Source organism: Mauremys mutica, chromosome 12 (genome assembly GCF_020497125.1).
Source record: "Mauremys mutica isolate MM-2020 ecotype Southern chromosome 12, ASM2049712v1, whole genome shotgun sequence".
Lineage (NCBI taxonomy): Eukaryota > Metazoa > Chordata > Testudines > Geoemydidae > Mauremys > Mauremys mutica.
In genome coordinates, this window is record NC_059083.1 from 78418863 (window position 1) to 78433003 (window position 14141).

The window sequence follows — 14141 nt, forward strand, 5'->3', positions numbered from 1 at the left end:
AACATAAACAAAATGTCTCAATCCCCTAAAAGGCTTTGGGGGGGGGGCGGGGGTTGGTCTGGTTTTGTTTTTTTCAGAAAATCAAATATATTTCCTCACCAGCTCCAGGACTAGGGATTTTGGGTGCTTCAATTTCTGAGAATTTCAAGTACCCCAGTAAATTGTCTTTATCCCGCATTTTGAGATTGTAAAAGGGACTGAGGCAAGGAAGTGGTGCAGCAAAGCAGTTTGAATACCTGAAATAAAGCATGTTATGGAAACCTGGATGGCACGATTATTTTTTCCTATAAAATTCAGAGGCTGGACATTTTGTGAGGAGAATCAAGGCCAAAAAACAACTCCTTACCTGAAGTATACTTTTTTTTTTTTTACTATCCGATGAAAATTATTGCGTCAAATTCGATTGCGACTCAGATGATATGCCAATAAGAAGTGGCTAGGAGAGGAAATCCCAGTTTATATGACTCACTGTTTTTGTGCAAATGTTAACTTTGGCTGGTGAGCATTTTTTCTTGTATCACTTTTCCAGATCTGAGAGGAATTATACAATGTCTAAGAGCAAGTTAGTCTGGCTATATTGAACTGCAGCCTTTGGTTATTTAGATAGCTTTTGTTTTTAACAATGTTTCGTCTATTTATTGTTTCTGAAACGGCAAGGAAATTTTATTTTTCCCATCATTCTAATCCCAATGATGTTGTATCAAATTCTGCACCGCTGAAAAATACAAATTTGGTGCTGGCAAGAAGCTTAATGGTGAGTGACCAGGGCTTGCTTTGCTATGCTAAAAACAAAAACAAACCCTAGAAGCTGGCAGCTCAGCAATCTTTAGTTTCCAGTGTTAAATTAAACTTGAAACCCATCTAGTCTGAGACGTTTACTTTGTTCCTGGGGATCCTTTGATAGAAGAAATATTGATGGGCACTAGAGTTAATCTTTCATTTGACAAAGAGTTTTCCTACCCTCTATAAAACTACTACTAAGGTCTGGTACCGTGGAGACAAACACCATGGACACACCTAAAGAGAGCTAGTTAGCCTAGTACATTTAAAAAAAAAATTGGACTGAGATTCAGAAAAAGCGGTTCTGCCACTGGTCTGCTGTGTGACCTTAAGCAACTCACTTCACTTCAGTTTCCTTGTGTAAAACAGGGCTAATGATCCTCAGTGTGCTGAGACTAGTGCCTGTCATACTGACCAATAGTGTCTCCTTATGTTCCTTCTGTTCCCTCCTTATGTTGCCTCTGTTCTGCATAGATAGATAGATAGATAGATAGACAGATAGACAGACAGATAGATAGCAGGGACCATGTTTTTGTTCTGTGTTTGTAGAACGCCTTACAGAATGAGGTCTTGTTCCATGACCGGGGCTACTAGGTGCTATAATAATAATAATAAGAAGAAGAAGAATATAAATTGTCTTTCAAGATTAAATGACAATGGGCATGGCCAGAGCTAGTTTCTTAGAGCTGAAGGAGAATATTACATTGCTCATTGGAGATGCCTCCAGACAATCAAACAGTAAAGTTGATGGATTCAAAGAGAGTTCCTTCCAGTTGCCCTAGCTGGACGCCTGATGCCTGCAAGACAGGAATTTGATGATGGCTACATTAAATGTGGATTCACAGATCTTTGAGAGAGTCATACATGAGTGCGCCTCATGGGGGAAAAGTTAGTATTTAAACTAAGTGTCCACTTTGCTACCAATCCACATTAACATATTTGGACTTATTGGAAAAAATTTGAATTAGTAATACTTGAGCTTTTCTTTCTGAAGGATCCCAAAGCATTCTCTTCTTGTCTACACTTGCTCAGTTCAATTGAATTCAGTGGAGTCAGACCAATATGAAACCGAGGAAAGAGGGGAAATCGAGCCCTATGTATATAGGGATCACTTATCCACTACTGAAACGCAGCACCTTCTGAGATTCAGCATACCACCATTTTAATAGCAACACTATGTAATAGCTCAAAACAGAAAAGCAGAAATAACTTTTCCAGTTGAAACTCCAGGCTGTATTTTAGGGAGGTAAAATATGAATAGCCAAGTTCAGATTTGGCCACTACACTGGGGCTAACACCCATGCTCTTGCAAAATGTGCCATGGGCTCTTGAATGACCACAAATGGTCAGGAGTTTGGTTTTGGCATCTATATTGACATATTTTCTCCATGAAGTCAACAGTCTTCTCTTCTGTGGTCCTTTCTTCCGCTCTCAGGAATAGCAACACTGCAGACTGACAGCTGTGATTTTGGTAGGCTCTGCATCACCAACATTTTTTTCTCTCCCTTTCGTTCGTTTACAAAATGGCTAAATTAAGCATTCAACAAGATAAGACGAGCTTGGTGCAAGCCGAGATGGAAAGGCCTTGTAAAAGGCTCTGCTAGAATGGGACCTTGAGCTGACTTGAGCAACACAGACCTTTCGCCGCTTAATCTGGTGACTGCAGCTTGTTTTGCTATTAAGTTTAAGGTTGTTGGGGTTTTGTTTTTAAGTGAGGCTCCTTACTTCCTACTGTTATTTGATCTGTAGGCTGCTCTGGCTCTCATAGCTAGAAAGTTCCTGTTTCTTTGCATTTATCTTATCTTGGCTTTCTAATTTCCTCCATTAGGTGATGTCTGACACCTTATTTGCTCAAATCCTACAGTCTGTATACACAATGAGATTAAAATGAGTCACTGCCCGCCTTTCTCCCCTCCCCCCCATTTCTTCCAAACCTCCCTCCCTCCCCCACACTGAGGGAGTGACTGTTTACAGTGTGCAATATGTGAAATGGAATAAAGGGAGCCTGGGGCGATGCGTTGGATAAAAAGCTCTTTGATGAGGATACTATACACAACAAGAAAATCACCCAGAGAGGAAAGTCTTATAAAAGCCTGGACGAATCATGTATATTTAAATTCACTTCATGAAAACCAGCGATGACCAGAAGGATAGCCTGTCCCTTTAACAGGATTCTGTAGTGATCAGTCATACCTTGTTTGCTAAATTAAACTTCACTGCATACATGAAAAATCATTTTTCCAGTGTCCTCAGAAATACTTCTCACCGATCCATGGACCAGATCCTTGGTGTGCATAAACTGGCTTCAATTACACAACTGAAATCAATAAATCTATCATTGACTTGAGTTGGGTTATGTCATTTTACACCAGCTGAAGATTTGGACCCATAAGTGCAAATGGTGTTGGTGACTCTCTCATTGAAAGGTACTATTTTCTGGATACTTCCTAGCAGGAAGTGCAGCCTGACGATGTACTGTAGTTTGTGACACAGGAAATGCACAAGAAAGGCAAAAGGCTCTCAGAGTTGCTGGAAGGTCAGTTCTGTTTTCTCTTACATGGGTGGTGTTTGGTTAACTTAACACAAGAAACTTGCACGGTGGGTCCCCTTCCTCAGAACAGGGGAGGACTCTAGGTCATGAATTCCCCAGAGGTGGCTAAATGTGAAACAGAACTTTTGTGGATTCATCTCCCCCTGTTTATTATTTGGTGAGCACTGACTGTGTGAGGCACTGTCGTTCAGTGTACTCAGCCACTACTCTGCATCCTGATCTCCCGAGCCAGCAAAAGCTGGGGGCGTTGTGCTGGCCAAATGCTCAGCCCCTGGGGCAACAGGGGAATGCCTTACATTGCTCAACTACAACTCTGGCCAACCAAAGAGCAGAAGTGATGCCATTTACTGACCCTGTCCACAGGCCTGCATTTTGTTACTGCATTCCAATTTGCAGTTATAATTTCCCCCGAGAAGACAGAAAAATCTGAGGCCTCTTCCTTCCTGTAGCACAACGCTGGCCAATAGCCACTGTTTGCTAAGTACCAGTGTCTCAGTCAGGGCCGACGAGAGGGGGAGAAGCTGGTACAAACTACCAGGGCCTGGCGGTCTGGAAGGCTTCATCAGCCCTGTTTAGCCGATCCGCCCTTGCTGAGGGGCCCGAAAAATGTTTTTCACCGGGGCCCGAACCCGCTCTCAGCGGCCCTGGTCTCAGTTGCAAGCATGAATCTGGATTAACCACAGGATCTCCCCTTCTACCACTATTAATTGTTAACACAGTCACTATTCGTAAAGCTGCTGTCGATATTATTACTTATTATTTTCATGTAAGAAGTTGGAAAAGAATATTATTTTGCTGATACAAAGCCATAGTCTGCCATCACTCAAACAAGGGATTCAGGTCTCTAAGCAATGGCAAAATGTGAATCATTATCACTGCTCTGATGAGTTTGCAAATTAAAGGGCTCGTTTTCGGGCATCTTGCTCACATAGTTATTCCAAATGAAATCCATGGGCCAAATTCCAGTCTCAGTTGCACTGCCATATATCTGAAGTTTCCCAGGATTTATAACCAAGGAGATAACACATATGAGATGGGTAAGCAGGGATTGGCCTTTGACTCAATGTAATAGGGTTTGCTGGCCCTCTACCGTGGGTTTAAGTTCCAGTACTTCCCTCTTCCTCGTTCTGTCCAGAGGAATGTTGGGCATCATAGTTCCTGGGGTTGATGGGAGTTGCAGCTCCACCACAAGGTATCCTGGGAAGGGTTAGCCTGCATAAAAGTGACTCCATATCTTCTCAAAAGGGGAGACATGAAGATTGAAAGGTCCTGAGCAACAGCTAGAGGAGAAGCTAAAGCCAGCTACAGAACAAACCTGGAATCCATCTTAATGGGTCAGCATTGCACGCCCTGTTACTCAGACAAATGTGAAAGTGGTAGTGAGGAAGTGCAAGAGATGAGGAGAAGGGCACAGTGCCCAGGTAGAGATAACCCCGTCAAGGCTGTATGGACGAAATAGGTCCGAAGGAGGAGATGGAGAAAAGATGGCTGATGAGAAGTTTTGATTGCACCACTGAAGAAACAACACTGGAGGGGAAGGCCAGAAATCAGCCATGAGGAGAATGGATAAAAAGACTTTCCTTGCAGCTGCCATGCGGGTCCTGCTGGCTGGTAGATGCAGAGTTGGAGAAAGCACTTAGTGTGTGAATAACAATTACCAGGTTCCTAACTGAAATGCGCAAAGTGGACAAGTAAAATGTAATTGTTTTATTGCAGGAAGACAATCAGCATGAGTGAGTTGATGGATGGCTTCTGTTTTCTGTTCTTTACTAGAGAACCCCAGAGACTCCAGGTTCTAAAGCCCGTCTTCGCACTTCCCACTTTACTTTTAGACCAGAAATAAAAATTGCCTTTACTGCATTAAAAATGCACTTGGCCTGTGTTTATTCTCCTCCTGCAGTGCCCGTTTTTGTTTCTTTAGCAAAGAGCAAGGCTGTGAGTGTTCATAATTTTGGCCTTTTAAAATATTTTCACTCTGATATCAAGGGCAATAAAAAGCTCTTCTGCAGAGAGAGATGGAAGCCTTGAGCCCCCATAAATCTCGCTTGTACAAGGTCTGGACATGTTGGGCCAATGTCTTGGCTCCGAAATGACCTTTTGGCTCCTCCTCTTTGTCTTGGTTTTTAATTGGATCCCAGCATTGGCTGGGTGGATCCAAGCCGTGCCCTGGTAGCCTGCCTGCAGACTGGTTTGTAGATTAAAATAAAGGGAGCGAGTGAGAGAGAGAAAGAAAACAGCAAAACATTTTGTTCCAATTCAGGTGAAAATGTTCATCTAGTTGACTGTCAAGGCAGCGTGCCACGTACAGGGTGGAAGGGAAGAAAGTTATTTGTGTATGTGTGCATGTGTATATATATAAATGATATAAATATATGTGTGTGTGTGTATGTTATATTCTCTAATTATCCCTGTGTGCCAGTGTCTAGGAGCAATCAAAAACCAGTGCCAAAACCTAAGCCTGCTCAGCTGTCATTCTTATGGGAAAGCTCTGGGCACGGCCTTGCTGTCATGCGATTTTCCAGCCACTTCCAACTCCGTTTCTTTTTAAACAGCTGTTCATTCTCACAGAATGGTGTCCAGTGGTTAGAGCAGGGATCTGGCTAACAAGATTTGGGGGTTGCATTCACAGTGCTGTTATTGACTCAGTCTGCAGTTTTGGCCATGACACTTAAACTCTGCCTCAGTTTTCCTATCTTTAAAATGGGGGTAATGATATTTACCAATGTCAGAGGGATGCTGTGAGTCTTGCTTAATACTTATAAAGTGATCTGAGATCCTTGGTTAAAAGGCAGTAAAAAACCAAAGCCTTATCCTAATAATCTGGAGATTATTCCACAGGCTATTAGATCTTGTGGTTAGGACATTTTCCCTGATAGTATTCCTTCATTTTCTCTTGTAGGATTCTATACTATTAAGCCTCTCTTGGACCACAATTATACCGTCCCCTATGGGGAACAGTGTGCTTGTTCCTGTGAATACACCAGAGGATGGAGCTTGGCAATGCTGTGTGTTGTCTACTTGATACAAGGAGCTATAAAGATGTCAGTGCATGGCAACAAACTGAAGTGAGAAGGAAGGAAGAACTCAGAGGCAGGGCGGGGAAGGAGTGTTGTCCAGTGGTTAGGGTGCTAGCATGGGGGAGTAGGGTATCCTGGGTTTAATTCCCTGCTTTACCACAAACTTCCCATGTGACCTTGGGTGAATCATTTAGTCTTTCTGTGTCTCAGTTCCCTATTGATAACAGCACTTCCCTATGTCACAGGGGTGTTATGCAGAAAAATAGATTGTTAAGTGCTTTGCTATTACATCAATGTGGATCACATGAGTTCTAGCGATAGAGAGGCTAGGCACCAATTAAAATGATAGTAAAAATATATTTGCTAATTGTCCTTAATATGTATTTACATTGAGAGTAAAGAAGCCAGTCCTGTGAGTTGGATTTAAACCCTCAAAATCTGCTGTACTGTAGGAGAAGAATGTCCCTTTATCTTCCGGGGTTCAGAAAAGTTTGCAGAGAGAAATAATAATAATGATGAGTCTTTTTTGTCCTCTCAGTGCAAAGCAGTGTCTCGGCCACTGCTGGGGACCTCCTCTGGCTACAGTGTGATGGGCAAGATTTGTTCCTTAATGAGTGTTTTTGATTCCTAATCTGTGCTGGCAGGTGTGCAAAATCAATGATGCGTAAGGTGGACCTTCATGAGGATAATTTCTGCAACCCTCCCTCTGTCTGATGAATATTTATGCATGTGAGTAATCTCAGTGATTTACAGGAGTAACTGCTCACTAATTCACTTACTCCCAGGAGTAAGGTATGTAGAACTGAGCACCTCAAACAGAATAGGGTTTATGAACTCACGAATGGCACATTTTGCTGAAAAATTCGTCATGTTTCTTGATTATTTTGTTTAATAACGATCCCCTTTTCCAAATAAAGTGAATCCTTTCCCAAGCAACAGTGAGCAAAAGGCAACTTTGAAATTTAAAATTCAGGATTTTATTTTATTCAAGATTTTTATATTCTCATGATTTCAGTTCTAGAAGAGCCATTTTCAAATCTCAGATATTTTTGCCATAAGAATATCCACCCATTTCTTCTAGTTCGGTTCATTCTATGCAGTGATATTAACTTCTGAGCAATTCAAAAATCAAAAAATGGCTGCCAGTCTTTGGAAGTGGTTCTAGACAATGTAGGCTTGAACAAACCAGAATCATGTCACCAAGATTCATTGGCATCTGATACCTTCTTGAAGGCAAGAGAGACTGATAAGTGCAGAACATAAGTCTATGATACCGCCTCTACCCTGTCATAGCAAGCATCAAAGACGGTTCTCATATCTCTGAAGCGAAGAAATCCCAAATGTAGGGAAATAATCGAAAATGGGGCACATGGTAAATGACTGAGGAATCTAGAAATGACGTAGAGAATTTATTTTTATGTCATGTTTTCTGTAACTTCAGTTTTGTGATTTGGAATTTTTAATTAAAAAGATATATAATAATAGAAAGCTTGAAAACATCAAATCTGTATGAGCCCGAGATAGTGCTGCCACTCCCCAAAAGTTAAAAAAATGATGAGCCAGACTCCCAAAAACAATGAGATTGGCTTAGAAATCATCACATCTTTTAAACAACTATAATTAGACAGGTTTTCCTTCTAAATGCCTTCTGGTTTTTTGTGGCTTTAAGGTCAAGTTTTCAACTTTTCTCTACAACCACGAGGATTAAATACTTACTTTAAAAACAAACAAATAAATAAATAAATAAATACACCAATGAAAACTAAAACTAATCACAGGACTCCAGGAGTTTGGGTTTCAGGAAAAACAGCAAATATTACTGCACTCCTGGTAAAATCAGGAGAGTTGACAACACTTCAGAGGTAATTTTTGGATTATAACCAGTGGAGATCTTCATCATAAAAGAACAGAAGGGCATAGGAGTGATGTGACCTAAACCTGAGCTAGATTTCTCTGTTCAGGTGGACGACATGCAGACTTAGGGTGTGTCTACATTTCGAGCTGAGGGTGTGATTCTGAGCTCAAGGAGATATACTTGGGCTGGCCCCTGTCAAGCTAGAGTACTAAAATTAGAGTTGTAGCCACAGCGGTGCAAGCAGCAGGTGGGACTACCCACCCCAAGTACATATCTAGTGTCTCGGTTGGGCAGGTACTCAGGGCAGCTAGCCCCTCCCACAACATATACTGCTGTGGCTACACTCTGTTTTTAGCATGGTCTAACTCAATCAGCGCTAGTGCAAATATTTCTCCTCGAGCTAAGAATGACACCTCCAGCCCAAAGTGAATGCATCTTATCCTTATTCTGATTCTATTATTATTCCAGTCATAGGACTTTTTGTAGTCCTATTGGAAGACAGCAGCCTTGACCATGGTGTCCATTATTTTCTGTGCTTTTTCATGAATGGTTACCTCCAATATCTTATGAGGATTGTTTCCTGATAAAGTCCCATCCAAACAAAGTTCCTTTACAGATGCATCTTTATTCTGATTTCTGAAGTTTGTTTGAGAGCTACTAACTCACTCAGGTCAGTCTGTATTTATCTGAGATTGTTTATGCTGGGCAAACTCCTTGGAGACAGACAGCAAATTCCTCTGAGATCTTGTGGCCAGATCAATTTGTAGAACTGTTTCCATGTTTTCTGATGCAATCAAGTGTAACGATGTTGTAGCCCAGTAAACATGGAAATGGAGCAAAGCAAACATTTCTCGGTCAACTTCCTAAAAATACGGTTCTGGTTGTGAAGAGATTTGATTTTTATTCCATGCGGCCTTTCAAGCCCTCACCGCTTTCCACAACATCTCAGATTTTTCTTCATCTTACACTTCACAAGCCGGACACACAGTAAGTATTATGCATTTAAATGTATATATTCATGGGTGGAGCAATGCCAAGCCTGGCTGGAAGCAAATTTGGTATTTGGCAAACTGGGCAGACCTTTTACATCAAGGGGAATCTTGATAAGAGCTACCTTAAATTGCCTGTGTGCATGTGTGTTTCAATCTATATGCAGCTTTTTTCCTGTAGGAAACAGTACCTGCACTTTCCACCCCCCTTTGTCATGAGCTTGTCACAAATGGGGCTCAGCTTCCAACCAGAAGTTCAGGAGACAAGAAGTTTGCATTAACATTTTCATTTGAAAGTTCAAGAACCGAATGGGCCAGGAAACTTCTTTTGTGTCTGGGTTAAGGAGCATTCATGAGAAGGGTGCAACATTAATTTGTGCAGTTCCCACCCAGGCCTTTCCTGTCCTAGACAATTTCAGACTCCCAGGTTGTCAATCAGGCACCAGAGTTACACTTTAAAGATGTTACATATTAGGATCCTGCCTTTCCAAATGTCATTTGCACAGCAAATTGTTCAGAAACACATATGCATTTGCATGACTGATTTGAACTTGCAGTTAACATGACTGAATGTGCAGATTACCAATTTGCATATGCACCTGAGCACCTAGACACTTCCTGGTCCTTTGTTTGTATGAATACTTGATCTGAGTATGTAACTGTAAAAATTGCTTATGCACGTTGGTCATGTAAGTGCATGAACATCTTTGCAGGTGGCTCTGTTCCCTATAACCTTTAAAAATCTGACTGTAGGTATTTGGTCATTCTTTATTTTTCCTAACATAAAATAAAATATGGCAATATCGAAAATCTTGGGCCAAATGCTGGTGTAAAGAAACTCCACTAAAGTCAACGGAGCTGTGCACTTTTACTCCAACATCAAATTGAGTCCATTGGCATAACACACCATCTGGACACCTCCAGTGTTTATGATCCTGATGCACTATCGTGCAAGAAGAAAACTTTGGATGCAATGGCTGTGTCTTTTTCCTGCTGCGGATGTTTTTGTTCTGTTTCTTTCGGAACACTTTGAAGCGAGTGTCTTTCCATAACAGAGATAAGGGCCCACATAAGGCATCCTGTGGGCCATGCATTCTCAGCCGCACGAGTCACTGCAGCCCCTTCCAGAGGGAGGCTATTTGGCTGATGCCCTCTCAGACTACCGCAGCTAATCCAGCTTTACACTCGGTGCTTATGTGAAGTGACATTCAAAACGGAGTGTTTTTTCTAGACACTGAGATTATGAAATTATGAAAAGCAGGACAAAGCCTCAGCCCCTTTCCTCCCCACATGTTCCTAGGGTGGGCTACCGACAGCACTAGCCATTCTAAACCGTCTGAATCTTGTCACCGGGAAGTTGATGAGGCCATGTGACTGGGGCAGGACTTGTCTGTTGTCGGAAGGATGGAGAAATCAACGTTGAGAGCAGAGTAATGTTCTACTCAGTGTAGTCAGGGTGGCAAGATGGGGACCTTTTGTTTTATTTTTAAAGTGAATTTTGGTGCTGGATTAAAAGCACTAGAATTTAGAATCCACCTGGTATTTTAGACCAAATCAGTTTGATAACATATTTTTGGTAAAACATGTATCTTAAGAAATGATAAGGGTCTTTTCAGTTCTGTTTCTTTTCTTCCTTCCCAGCCCTTAGCCCGACTGAATAGAGAAGGAGAGTGAACTTCATCCATGTACAGAAGGCCAATGCAAAGCCTACTCTGAAGGCTAAAGTTGAATTTTAACTGGTGCATGTGTCTTGTGCTGGCCCTCTGCATGGGGATTAATTTTACTCTCAGAAATTAAGTGTTTTTCTCTGCTTTTGATGATAGTGTGGGAAAAGGTCACTTGCACAGCACATTGCATCCCTGTGTGCTTTACACGCTGTGGACGTTCAGCATCATTTGAAGTCGCACATCTCCCATCCAATCACAGCAGCAGTGAGACTGGAAGGACAGTTTGGCCAAGGTTGCCACGACAAACCCCTGGTTCTTACCCTACTCTTATTAAAAGTGCCATGAGATCTTAAATATTCATGGGAGACTTTGGTTTCTAAGCTTTCACACTGCACTTCCTGAAGCTCAGTTTTTCTATCTAGGGTGGATGAAGGGCTGAAAAACCAGGATAGCAAACCTGCAGTTGCAGGGGGTCCTCTTCTTTTTATTATTATTTATTCTTTTTATTTATTTATTTATTGAGCCCAAGTCATAGACCAAGGCCCCTTCGTACTAAGGGCTGTACAACCAAACAACAAAAAGACTGTCCTGCCGCAAAGAGCTTACAGTGGGCAAACCTCCCATGGATTTCAAAGAGGCCAGGATTTCACCCCTGGTGGTTAGAACTTTAAGCCTTCTTCTTTGGTCTGTAATTTCCACAACAGCCAATGGGAGTCATAGAGTGAGGCGTATGGACCAGCTCCACCGGGGATTCACCATACCAAACACAAAACATTGCCAAAGGAGATCACCCTAGAATAATGTATTCTCTTGCTTCTCAACTTCCATTCTTCCAAACCGTACCCAGACTTCCAAGACCATCCTTATGTTACCTACCCTTCCCCACCTCTGCAGCCCAGTAAAAGCCATTAAGCTATAGGTCTGTTATTTGCATAATTTGGTGCTAACAAAAATAAAGCTACGAAATTGCTGATAATTGCAAAATGTCAGCCACATTGGGGAGGGATTAGAGGCGAAATGTGAGGGTAGGCTTGCCAGGTGTGATGGGGTCAAAAGCAATGTGCTATTGAAGGGAAACTTGTCAAGGGTAATATCTGTCAGAGGAAACCTGAGAGATGATTGCACTGAGGCCACCAAATCTCAGGTAACATGTAGCCCCAGTACTCCAAGACACAAGGATATGTCCTGGTATAGTTCATAATGTAACTGGTCATTAAATATTTCCTAGCATCACACTTTTAGAGGGAAGAAAGAAAGCCAGGCATTAGGCGGAAACACACTCATGTGCTACAGCAAATGGTATGAGACACTGTGGAGCCTGCTTATAGGGAACTTGGATACAGTGAAAAATGTGAAGTGGAACAAAAGTCTTGGATCATTTCAGTGTGCTGTTCTGTGCAAATTGAAATCCGGGTTACAGGGTAAGTTTGTTCCATAAGAGAGTTCCACACTGTACGAGAAATGGCTAGTAACTGACAGGAGCAGAGATGTCACTGCTGCCTGGTCTGAGACTTGAAAAATTCCAGGATCAAGAAGCAGTTAACTTTTACGATACTTGCCCTGAAGTTGTGGAGAACAGAAACCCCAAATGTCCACTTTTTCATTTCCCAGCTGTAAGGTCTTAGATCATGGTTCTTTGGGGGGTCGGAATTGTGTCTATTACTCTGAGTTGAGTGGCAGAAGGCACCCCTCCTTCTGTCCCTCCATTGCTTCAATGTTCTGCTTCCTCAACACATCCAGCCACTGCAGGTGGGAAGATAAAGAGAATTGAAACTAAATCTCCCATATTGTGCTGTAGAAGACTACATGTAGGCCAGCAACATGGTTTATTTATTTATTTTGGTAGGGTCTCCAAAAGGGACGAGCACATCAGTCACATTCTCTGCCCACCTGAGACGCCCTTCTCCACTCTTAGAACTCCACAGTGCATTGGATTCAAATGTACCTTTCCACCAACTTCATTGAGAGTTGAATAGGCCTCTTAGGGTATATCTACATTGCAAAAAACCCTCCGCGGCAGCCAGCCTCAGAGCCTGGCTCACCACCCCTCCCCAGCCAGATTTCAGAGCCCAGGCTCCAGCCCAAGCAGAAATGTCTACACTGGTAGTTTTAGTCCCATAGAATCAGACGCACAAACCTGAGACAGCTGACCTAGGCTCTGAGACTCACTGCTGTGGGTTTTTCTATTTGCAATGTGGATGTATCCTTAGACGACAGCAGCAGAAATCCAGGAAAAATACAGTACTCCATAAAAATGCCCTTGGTTTTAACTGCCATTCTGTATTGCCACAGAAATCACCTCAAGATCTTTCTTAGTTAAGTGAACAACAGCTGTACTAATTGCAAGGGCTGTTTAAAGTAACTTCACTGCAATAAAGGGGTATATGTGCCTTTAGTCTGTGGTGTTGAAAAAAAAAAGCAATCTATAATGATATGTTAGATAAACACTAAGGACAAAGAGAGGGCTTTGCTGGGACATGAATCTTCCTCACAGGGATCCTTTTTCTCTTCTATCTTCAGTTGCTTTTGAGTCTTTAACCATACGGCAGTAGGGGCAGAAGAGAAACTGCCCAACAAAGGTTTTATTGAGAAGAAGCGCATGATTTTTTGGTAGAAAGCACTTCCTTCTAGAGAGGAGTCTTTGAAGTGCCTTCTTTGTTCTTTCAGGCTTGTTATTTTTAATTCTCATAAAAAATGCTAGAAAAGAATTTTGAAAGTCATCCCTTAGTATATGCAGAATGACAGCAGCAACAATAACATAACCCCGTCATTTAAAAGAATATTGTCAAGAGAGAAATAATATATTTTAAGAACCATTTCTTCTCTCTCTTAATATATCAGAACACTAGATGATTAGAAACTGATTTTTTAAAAATACATACAAATTACTTTTCAACCTGTTTGCTTCCTTTATGCATTTCTATTCCTATGGGTTCTAGCTTTTTTTGTCACTGGCCTGTTGGGTGATTATGGGCAAGTCACTTAGCTGCTCTGTGCCTCAGTTTCCCCATCTTTAAAATCTGGTTAATGGCATCTAGCTTCTTTGTAAAGTGCTTTGATATCTACTGATGAAAAGTGCTATATCAGAGCTAGGTATTATCATCATTTTATTTTATTATTTCACTCTGCTTCACCAGTGACATTAGACTGGTCAGTTTCACGTCTGTATACAGTTAATTTCACTTTCTGTGTTTCATACATTTGTACTCTTGCCTGATCTATTGATTTATGTATTAATTATACTGATTACTAACAAATTCCCACTGAACACTCTGAGGTTTA